At 43.5% G+C, this 9807-nt stretch overlaps 2 long non-coding RNA genes across 2 annotated transcripts; one reads left to right on the forward strand and one right to left on the reverse strand.

The window, feature by feature from the left end:
- Nucleotides 1–266: 266 nt before the first annotated feature.
- LOC121864097 lies at nucleotides 267–1891 on the forward strand. The gene is made up of 2 exons (XR_006088548.1): nucleotides 267–1475; nucleotides 1638–1891. It is a non-coding gene; the product is annotated as an uncharacterized LOC121864097 (long non-coding RNA).
- Nucleotides 1892–5217: 3326 nt separating this feature from the next.
- LOC121864098 lies at nucleotides 5218–8933 on the reverse strand. Its single transcript, XR_006088549.1, has 4 exons — nucleotides 8429–8933; nucleotides 8145–8289; nucleotides 6487–7354; nucleotides 5218–5594 (listed from the first exon to the last, which is right to left on the reverse strand). It is a non-coding gene; the product is annotated as an uncharacterized LOC121864098 (long non-coding RNA).
- Nucleotides 8934–9807: the final 874 nt, after the last annotated feature.

Consider the following 9807-nt stretch of genomic DNA (forward strand, 5'->3'; position numbering starts at 1 on the left):
ACCATAATAACTCTCCAATAACTTCTTAGTATTATTAATGTTAAATATCTGGTATAATATTATGAATAAATGTCTTACCGATGCCTCAGGCCGATATTTTCGGGGCTGTCAGATCGTGGTACACTTAGTCCGTCCTCCACCTTCTTCCTCTGTCTTGTGGCTCCAGCTGGTGATGGATCCAAGAACCACCAGACGAGAAACTCTCCCCCTGTACCCCGTGATGAAGGTTTAGTAGTGCTGTTAACTCATAGATGGCGCTCACCTCCATATCATTCCGTATCTTATTACCTTTTTACGTTGAATATATAAAACAGCTATTTGAATTATCATTTATTACCATTTACATAAAACTATGTTAGCATGTAATAGAGTCCATAAAAATAAAATGATTTTTGATGTGAAATAACTGAAAAACATAAATATTTCAGTAATTTAACAAGAAAGAAAATGTGCCTTCGTTCTTGGGGCACTATATATATACAAACTTTGAAGTATTCTCACCACATTCATTAACAATACTGTACGTTAGTAAAGCCTATATGTTGGTGGTACTTATATACTGCCTGGAATACTTAAGTACTGCTGGTTTACTTAAAGGGTGAAACTTTTATTATTTAGAATCAGTGTGACGTTGAACCATTTTTATTGTTAGCAATACTTGTCACGATGTTGTCCAATAAGGCTTTTGAGACTTTATGGTTTGCTTGAATGGCTATAGGCAGTTGCTTACACTGTTAAAGAGGCCAATGAATTCTATAGTAGATTTAGGAATGTATAGAAGGAACCCAGCCAGACATTTATTGAATTAGTTTATTTTATTACCAAGCTTAAAGACTTTTCATTTTTAAATGAGCTTATTATGAGTGACCATTATCTACAGATTCAGATGTGTATTTATGTGGAAGTGACAAATGTAGAGAAACTTCCAACTTTAATATGCGCTGTATTTCTTTTATTCATAATCTTTCACATCAAAGTCAATTGTGATCTGGTTTTTGAAGTTTTGATAAATATAGCATGACGAATTCTACGACTTTCTATGGGCGGCCAGAAACAGACACCACCACAGTAAAGCCGCTAATGGTTGTTACGCCCGTTTAACTCCCGGTAAACCACATTCATTAATCTCTATAGTGAAAAATTAACAAGTTATAAATAGAAAAATATTAAACTAGCAATAGAAAGGCGATAAATAATCACGACATAGTGAAGTTTTATGGAACAATTATCGAGAAATGAAATGTCTTAAACACTTGTGATGAGGTGGTTAGCCCAGTTAAGAGGTGGTTAGCCCAGTTAAGATTTTCCCGCCTAATTCACATGTATCACCCCCCCCCCCCACCACTGCCGTCCTTAAATACTCTGAAAGCTGTGACGGGAGGTCAGTACTGATCATAACCTCAAAGGAAGTAATACTACTGGATCCATGGATATACATCTCTTCATTCTTCAAATGCTGGTGTTATTTTTCTTGAGTACAATTTTCTTGTTGGTTAAAAATGAGTTTTGTTGATTAACTATTTATATTTGATATAACTTGGTTATATATTAATGTATTTAGTGAATTATTTCTGTGTGATTGAGTTTGATACAAAGTATACTTCTATATTTAATCTCTGATTACTTGCTTGTTCCAGATATCCGAGAACTACGTGGAATAACTACTGGAAATGGTTTAGTGAGGGGATGAATTTGAGTTTCGTTCTAGTTGAAAGTGGACCAATCCAGCTTCACCCACGGCACAGTGACCTACCTACCTTCGTTATGTGGGCAGTTAAGGACGAACCCGGCTAGAGTGGGGAAGAATTATAGGAGCGGGAACTGCTGTATTTATTTAACTGTAGATATGATCGACATATTTCTACAATAAACTTGATTTTAAATTTTAAAATTCCGTTTTTTAGTTCCTTTAATAACGGTGTTCTGGGGAGTTTTAGACCAATTTAAGACTAGACTCGACATTTCTCTAACTTGTATACAATTTAGCAGCTTAAAAAATTTAGGTTCACATAAGATCGGAAACTACTATTGTTCTTGCTAGATGAGCCTTAATTCGGCTTCAAGACGCCACCAGACCATCTAGCACAATACATTTACTTGGTAACTTCAATCGAGCAATGTGTGAACTCTAAACTTTCATCCATCTGAAGCTTCCCACCTGAATGAATGTACGAATGGAATCTCGAGCCTAGAGCAAAGGTTTTTTTAACTGATCATTGATTATCTGCCAGGGAAGCAATATAGAAATTAATATACCTTACCAGTGAGGATAGTAGGCGTGTATCCTTACTGCACCTGGTGTCCACAGCCACTTTCTCAAACCTGCACAGGAGTCCACCTGGTCCCATACCTCCTTGAAACCTGGCAGTTTAGGTGGCCGAATTTACTGTTGAATACATATAAGATGCTGTGTGGTCATGATACAACCGACTCTATACTTGTTAATGTAAATGCTCCATCAATTCTTGTCTTTGAACCCCTTGTGCTTTATCGTCCATTTTAATTCCATTTTTCCCTTGCCAATTCATAATCGGTATAAATAGAAAGGTGGTAGTTCAGTGGCCAGTAATTATGGTGGAAGACCCACTTGGTGAATACCCGAGGGAAGAACAATTCTGTATTTGAGGCCAGATTCCTGCTACCACAATGACCCGAAATGGGAGGATAAACGAGGAAAATTGAGTTTATATAATGCTTGTATAACCTAGCTCAACACAGTACATGTTCTGGGTGAGGTCAGTAGTTCTCCTGGTCTGGCTACTGAGGAATGTCTCCAGCACAATACTAACGCCTACATTTCCCCCAACCACTCGAAGTAGCTTCTCCTTCACAACCTCGAGGCCCTTGTACTGGTAGCTCCTACCCTGAATCTGTAGGCAGCAGCGTTTCTGGAACAATCCACTCCTACTTCATATGTTTAGGAACTCCATTGGCCACCACGTCTGAGCTCACTCGTCTTGGGTGGTAGATTTACATAACTTGTTACCTTAAGTATAGCTGTACTACTACACCCTCCACCACTGCTAGTACTCGTCACCATAATTACTACTGTACTTATTACAGTACTACCACTACAGTAACGTACTCCCAACCTCCATTACTGTACTGTCATTCACATTATATTACAACATTCCTATACAAGAAACCGTTGATTGTTTAACCCTTCACTAATAGTCCTCACAGCTACAGTAGATATATCTCCCTACAGTGTATACCCCGGTACCCTTAGTTATCTACATGCACAAGGGGATACAGACGGGATATACTATGACACTATTTAGCAGAAAATACAGCAGATAAACTGAATTACAACTCCTAACTGGGGCTGACATGTGACAAGTTTTGTTGCTGTATAGAAGTTATATACACCGAGAGGGGTAGAGGGCCTCAAACTGTACAAGACAAAGAACAAATTAATGGAAAGTGGAAACAAACCATAAGTTGCAATTATATTGTACAACAAATAAAAAATCTGGAGAACAATTGCAAGTAGTGCCAATAAACTTGGAATAATAAAAAAAAAGTAACTGAAAAAGCTGCTATATTAAGTACATTTGAGAAACAAACACACTTGGAAATTTATAGTCAAATGCGAGACTGGGGGTAACTTAGGCATTGTTATACACAATTATATCAATGTACTGAAATATACAGCTCTGTTACGTCACCCTCAGACTGTCCCAGCTTCGTCCCGGACACTCGACTCTGGAGCCGGTGCTCTCACTCTCCTCCGGACTGACTGTTCATAATGCCTGAGATTTCTATCGTTATTTACAGAAGCTGGTCGGGCTACGGTGATTGACATTATGCGTATCGGGTTTATTTCTATATCTACAAACGTGTAAATACATTAAGTACTCTTTTGTAAGTTTCCATTCATTGCACTGTCAAAGGCGATTTTTGCAACTCTTTACTGGGAGAGCGATCTTAATAATACGATAATGCACACGATTCTGCGACGTCGGAGCGTCGGGGATCTCACGGGCTGAACACACTGAGCGAGAGGTGAGTACGCCGGCCAGGTTGGTGGCCTGAGTCATGAGGGTGTTCATGGAAGGATGGTCCATCCAGCGCCGCCCGGACGGTGGAGTGGTAGGTGGTGGCCACGTCCCTCACCTTCACTACCACGTGGAGAGGCGTGGTAGTGTGCCGCACCACCTGCTGGGTCACGTCCACCATGCGCTGCATCAGCTTCATACACGTCGACAGACACTGCAATAACGTGTCTTCGGATTCTGTGGCCGACTTGACGAATAACTTCGAGGCCGTTACGAACCGTCTCTATTCACTGGTGAGAGCCTCTCTGGCCTCCTGGAACTTTGCCTCGTCTTGAGTGGCGGTGCCGCTGAAACGCTCAGCTTCTGCACAGGTCGCTACCATCTCCGTCGGGGACTGACCGACCGCTCCCGTAAAACGGCGGAAGGCATCTCTAGACGCCGGAGGCATCACTTCTGCTTCTTCTAACGAATCTTGATCGAAGCTACCAGAGTCCGGGGAATCGTCCGGATCCGTGCCGTTGACCGTCTTGTTTTTGGGAGAGAGTTTTGGCGACTTCTTGGTTCAGGCGGTTTTTAAGAGCCACGCTGGAATTATCCAGTCCGGGCAGTCTCGAAGCAGTGGAATTTTTGTCGGCGGTTCGCACGGGACTTTTGATGCCGTTGGCGGTGGCCGGCGGCGATGCCGGAACTCTCCGAGCCGGCGACTGACTATTCTTGGCGGGGAGCCGAGGCTTAGGTTCGTCAGCATCGGCTGGCTGCCTTACGAGTGATTCTGGGAGTCTTTTGGGGGGAGCGAGTACCCTCTCGAGGCAGTGCTGGATTTAGACCTGTGGAGGCCCATGGGCAGCCAGCCTCTTTGTGGAGGGCCCCCTCATTATAACTACCCAAGAGGGTGGGGTGGCGAGTGAAGCGAGCCTAAACATCTGGGCGTTCCGGGGGGGCGCTATAAGCCCCCCGGGAAAATTGTGAAATTTGAGCATTTCTTAGGAGAATTTTGAAGCCATATGCAGTTACACTGAGGAAAGTAGAACATTGAGACATTTTTAATTAACTGTATATTTATTGATAGAGTACAAATTCCAAACACACACACAAAAGTGAGACATGACTGGAGTCATTCATGTGGTTTCAAGTCGGTTCATAGGAAAACCAGGTTTTCATGAATTTCAAGGAGTTGCCTGCCTAATTTCTATCACGCTTCTTGCTGAACATAGTTTTACGTGATGGATTAGATAAACATGAATTTTAAAGGATGAAAACAAAAATAATCCAAATAAAATATTGTAAGATGTGGAGGCCCCTGGGCAGCTGCCCACTTTGCCCACTCCTGAATCCAGCCCTGCCTCGAGGAGAAGTGGGACTGCTCGCGGGAGCCTTACGCCGGTAGGTCCGGAAGGAGCCATTAATTTGCCCGAAGGACGCAGACGGTGTGTGCCTGGCAGATTATTCGTAGGAGAAGTAGTTGGGCTGAGCTGTGGCTTGCGAAGTCTGGAAGGCACCGAGGGTGGCCGCTCTGAGTTATCTGGCGAGGGACTCCTTACGCGCTGGTGATGGTGAACGAAGGCCTTTGTTCTGCATACCTGCCTTCACATTGTCCTGAGGAAGAGAAATTTTATTTACTAAAATTAACAGATAATGCTTCATACATATTGCACGCACGCACGCACCATCAATTTTCTTCAATCAACCAAACTTATTAACATATTCAACTTTCTTTACTCAACCAACCACATCAACAGCACCAACCTCAATTATCATCCCATCGTGGCAAACACCAATCAATCATGGTGACACTACATATCCTACTATAATCTTACTTTCATCAGCAACAACTTCACCTCTCCCTCACATACAGTACACTGCCTATAGACAACAATCAGTATTTATCTAATACATTTTCTAACGTTCCTACATTGCTTTTCTAACGACTCTATCCGGGTCCTTAAATATCATAAAAACATTATCGATTTCATTAGATAATTTTACATGTAAGTTTTATGCTCCTTAATTTAAAAAGTGACCCACATAATCTCTTCCAAGTCTGGTTCCAAACTCTTCTTCCACTAGTACACTTTTCCTACCTTATATCTCAAAATCTTCCCTCTGTCATTCTATTGATTCTTTATTAAACATAATCAATACACTTTTGTTATTCTATTAAAACCAAGATTTATAACATCCCTATTCTGTATTATTCTAGGTAAATAGACAGTTTCAATATGATTACTAAAGAGATCCCATCTAACCGTTTCCTCTCTTTTAAGTTTTCTTTTATCACATTGAATCTTTATTTCTCTCAGCGTTAAACAGGATAACTCTGCCTCTCAGCTGTTACATTTACCAACTTCTCATAATAAAACCTTTACCTCCCTCTACCCTCGTCTTTTTTTCATATTGTATCCATGCTACCGATCGTATAAAGAATTAAACACATCAGTACATAAAATCAATTTTTTTTCCAATTCCCAAAAATAGAGAATATATTCACCTCCAGACTGGCTGAGCTGTAGTTCATTAATGATGTTTAGAGATTTATTGAAAATTTTAAGAGTAATTCTTCAGTAGAGGAATTCACTGGAGGACGACGCGAGAGAATCGTTACTGGAGGCTACCCTTTGTTTGGAGGGGGACCCCGGGGAGGCTTTGGCTTGGCTGACGTCTTCGCTGGAGGCCGAGGCTTTGGTGCTCGACTTCAGGATGGTGATGTAACTGGCGTGACTCGTCATGTCGTCTTGAGAGGCAGACTTGGAGAGGTTACCTGTGCTCATAGATATACTTCTCTGGATTTTTGACGAGGGACGAGAAGGCTTGGATTTCTTTGGGTTAGTCAGAGTGCCGGTTCGTGTGATGGGCGTTCGTGGAGGAGGGGGAGGTGGAGAGTCCTCCTATTTTCCCTCTGCCTTACTGGTTGGCACGGTCTTTTGGCGCTGAAGAGAAGAGGCGGTCCAGTTTCCCCCAGAGCTGAAGGTTCGTACTCTGGCCGTGACCGACGGATGCTTGGAGTCGCCGCTCTCCCGACTTCCGCCGGTATTTTTGGCACTCGTCATTTGTTGAGTGTCGAAACCTTTGAACATCTTATCATTTTCCTCTAATGCCTGTGCCAATTTGGCATGCAGTTCATGTCCTACATTAGAATTATTTGATCTCGGTAGCAACTGACGATTGTCTACGGAGGCACTTGAGGTAGGCAGACTACCGTAGGCAGTCCTGGGAGGAACTTCGAAGCGCCTCTGCAGAGATGCGACCTTCCCCGCTAGGTTGGCACGCTTGGCCATCGTCTCTGAGCTGACGTGCACCTCGCCCATGTCGTGGTCCTTCTCCCCGACCTCCATGTCGCTGTTGTCCTCGCACACCATCTGTAACGATAAACCAATTTAGCTCATTTTTGTACTAAAAAATTATATCTTAAAGTAAATACCTCCTACATCACTGTTTGTGATATACTTTCAGAAGGAAAGAACTAACAGCAAATACTTTAGGTAAAAACAAACATTTGCTGGTACGGCAGTAATGAATGTATCATGGGTTTGAGTCCTGGCTGAGACACACATGAGAAGGGTGTTATCCAGTGACACTCCCAAATATTATAGATTTCTTCCTGTACGAACACCTAACACTAGTGTTCACAGCAAATTAAAAAAGAACAGACCAACTGGCCCAGCAGCTAATAAACTTTTAAGTGGTGGAATGATAAATTAATAAATTAACAATATTCTTTTACTACAGGAGAAATCACAATAAAACTTAACTATTTTAACCCATTGAGTAACACATTTCTCCAACCTGAAAACAGTCTGACATTACCCATAACAAAACACCTAGAGTGATACTCCTCCTTAAAGAGATAAACAACCTGAGAGTCATACATACCACCAGGAAATGTGATTTTAAATGGCCTCCCTGTTTTCCTAAGTACCGTATTGTGTTGTATAAAACTGTACAGTATTTATTATAAACTCATAACTAATTATTACAGTGCGGTAATCTTCTTACACGATGATGTATGTTACACTGTACGGTAAATCAATAACATCTATGAACAGAAACAAATTCATTTAGTTCAGACAAACACTTCCACAGTACACTTACAGTAATACAGTATTGCATTTAATTGTAGAAAATTAGATGAACCTCACAACAACTCACCCTACTGATTCCTTCTTTGGCTCCGTATAATGTCGAACGACCTGTTGTCCTTCTCGTCCGAGGGTGGAGGAGGCGGCGGGATAATAAACGCAGAGATGTCGTACTCGTTCCCCATCTTACGGTTCTCCGCGCACGTCTGAAGGTTCTGTAAACGGCATCGTATATACAGAACAATTCTCTATTTGTAAATAAGGGAATATCTTGGAGTTCCATGTACTGTATAGTCATCAAAATGGATAAAAACAGCAGCATTATAATGAATGCATAATCACTACATTGCTTACCACACCTCCTTCAGCTGGTGGAGGAATGGTAAGGTTTGCAATGAAGGAATCTATATCTTCGCCCTCCTCTAAGTGAATGCCGGGCTGGCGTAGGGCGGCCAAGGTGAAGCTTGGATCCCTCGCTCCTCCGTTGCCACCCAAGCTTTTGTTGACTACCGCTCCTCCGGTCAGTGGGGAGAAGACGGAGTCACTGAAGACGATGCTGATATTAAGGCTGGTCGGGGAGGTGCTGTCCTCCGTGTCACTTGCTCCTGCTGGACACGTGTAAGACGAAGCTCAAGACCCAATGCTGGTTTTTATTACAGTGACTTATCGTTATTTTACCTTATCCTTCACGTACAATTTTATTTATACAGAACACGTCCTTGATTTTAATGTATACAAGTTTGTTACCTTACAACCTGAGTTATAAATCTTTTATATCTGGTATGAATTCTACCCTTGAAAAAATCCCAAATTAATGAGTCAAAATAAGTCTCTAAGTTAATATGTCAGTGTACGATGTGGGGAGAGTGGTGTCCCTGGTGTGTGGGTAGAGAGGTCCCCCTGGTGTGTGGGTAGAGAGGTGCACTTGGTGTGTGGGTAGAGAGGTGCACCTAGTGTGTGGGTAGAGAGGTGCACCTAGTGTGTGGGTAAAGAGGTGCACCTAGTGTGTGGGTAGAGAGGTGCACCTAGTGTGTGGGTAGAGAGGTGCACCTAGTGTGTGGGTTGAGAGGTGCACCTAGTGTGTGGGTAGAGAGGTGCACCTAGTGTGTGGGTAGAGAGGTGCACCTAGTGTGTGGGTAGAGAGGTGCACCTAGTGTGTGGGTAGAGAGGTGCACCTAGTGTGTGGGTAGAGAGGTGCACCTAGTGTGTGGGTAGAGAGGTGCACCTAGTGTGTGGGTAGAGAGGTGCACCTAGTGTGTGGGTAGAGAGGTGCACCTAGTGTGTGGGTAGAGAGGTGCACCGAGTGTGTGGGTAGAGAGGTGCACCTAGTGTGTGGGTAGAGAGGCACTCTAGTGTGTGGGTAGAGGTGCACCTAGTGTGTGTGGGTAGAGAGTGGTGCTCTGGTGTGTGGGGTAGAGAGGTGCCCTGGTGTGTGTGGGGTAGAGAGGTGATCCTGGTGTGTGTGGGTAGAGAGGTGCCCCCTGGTGTGTGGGCAGAGAGGTGCCCCTGTGTGTGTGTGGGTAGAGAGGGGTGCCCCCAGGGGGCAGAGAGGTGCCCTGGTGTGTGGGTAGAGAGGTGCCCTGGTGTGTGCGTAGAGTGGTAGTCCCTGGTGTGTGGGGTAGAGTGGGGTGCCCTGGTGTGTGGGAAAGAGGTGCCCCTGTGTGTGGGCAAGGAGGTCCCTGGTGTGTGGGCAGAGTGGTGCCCCTGGTGTGTGTGGGAAGAGAGGCCCCCAG

Source organism: Homarus americanus, unplaced genomic scaffold (assembly GCF_018991925.1).
Source record: "Homarus americanus isolate GMGI-L3 unplaced genomic scaffold, GMGI_Hamer_2.0 scaffold25184, whole genome shotgun sequence".
Classification (NCBI taxonomy): domain Eukaryota; kingdom Metazoa; phylum Arthropoda; class Malacostraca; order Decapoda; family Nephropidae; genus Homarus; species Homarus americanus.